Genomic DNA, 1,573 nt, shown 5'->3' with positions numbered 1-1,573 from the left:
GGAGGCCATGGCTACTTCAAAAGATGAGTCAGGAAGATGCCCGGAAGGCACCCTGCTGATAAAAGGAGTCTCTGCATATGAAGCCGAGCCCATAGGCTATCCGGACATGGAGAGACTGCTACTTTACACAACAGGGGTCCCTAACAGCAGGCAATACACTCATAGACATAAAATAAAAAATAATTTTTTTAAAGATTCTGGTTGTATTAAATTGTCTAGCTTCCCTTTAAGTGTGTACTTTATTTTATTTTTTTAATTTTTTTTTTTTTTACTTTTTGAGATAGGATCTCCCTGTAGCCCCAGCTGGCCTGGAACTTGCTATGTAGACCAGGCTGGCCTTGAACTCACAGAGATCAACCTGCCTCTACCTCCTGAGTGCTAAAGGTGTGTGCCACCATACCCAGCACTTGAGGGTGTACTTTAAACTGGTCTCCTTCTAATAGTGCAAAGAAGCCCTGTATTCACAATCCAATTTCCTTTAGTATTGAAGCCTTAATCAGGACAGTCCCAGACCAGAAATACAAACAGCCTGATTTCCCTCAAGCAGAGATTAAGTGACAAAGAGGATATTTTTTTCAAACTGGAAAATAACTTGATATTTGTGCAGTAAATTACTTAGAGTCAAATTTATATTCATTAGTATGTGTGTGGTGTTAAGGAATAAGTCCAGGACTTTGTGCATGCTAGGAAGTCCCTATACCACTGAGCTACTGTCCCCGGCCCAAAGTTAAATTTAAGTAGTAATGAATACTAGGTGTGGTGGCCCACACCTCTAATCCCAGCACCTGAGGGGCAGAGGCAGGCACATCTCTATGAGTTCCAGGCCAGTGAGGGCTCCCTAGTGAGACCCTGTCTCAACCACACATAACAAAGCAAAACAAAACTAAACTAAAATGTAGTGATGAGATGGGTGAACATCATATGACTCTGTTTTCTAAATACAAAGGACTAAAGCTGCACTATGCCCATAAAATAAATGTTTCCTCAGGGGAAGTCTAGTTTCATTTTCTAAAACCATGTATTCCACCTAAATCCTTCTTTGGTTGTTTAAAATATTTAATTACTTTAATAACTACATGATTAGAAGCATTTCACTATAGCTTTAACATATTCAGTAACACACTCCAGAGCAAGAGTACATCTCTTTCACAAGTGGGTGTAAGTTTCTAGGTTCACAGTTGAGTTAATACAGTTATACAATATTGAACTCAGTATAAGCCCTGTAAGACATAAAATTGAATGAGTTTTTTAACCTTTAAAAAAGATCTCCATTTCATTTTAGAATATATCGTTCCTTGCAGAAAGACTCATTGTTTTTGCTACTAACACTGAGATGTTGGTGCATGCATCTCTAAACTGTATGTATCTGATTATAACTAGTCATAATCAGATGACTTTATATCCAAGGAGCTCAGAAAGTAACCGTGACTAGTAATAATCAGATACATAGAGATTAGAAACGCATGTGCAAACATCTAATGTCAATTGCATTAAAATGAATTTTTCTGTATGAAACTGTGTATTTTAATAATGAAATGGAGATCTTTTTTTAAAGGTCAAAAGGTTTATACTA

The sequence above is a fragment of the Nannospalax galili genome, unplaced genomic scaffold (assembly GCF_000622305.1).
Source record: "Nannospalax galili isolate Female #2095 unplaced genomic scaffold, S.galili_v1.0 scaffold580, whole genome shotgun sequence".
NCBI classification, from domain to species: Eukaryota; Metazoa; Chordata; class Mammalia; order Rodentia; family Spalacidae; genus Nannospalax; species Nannospalax galili.
Note: the sequence above shows the minus strand (reverse complement) of the source record.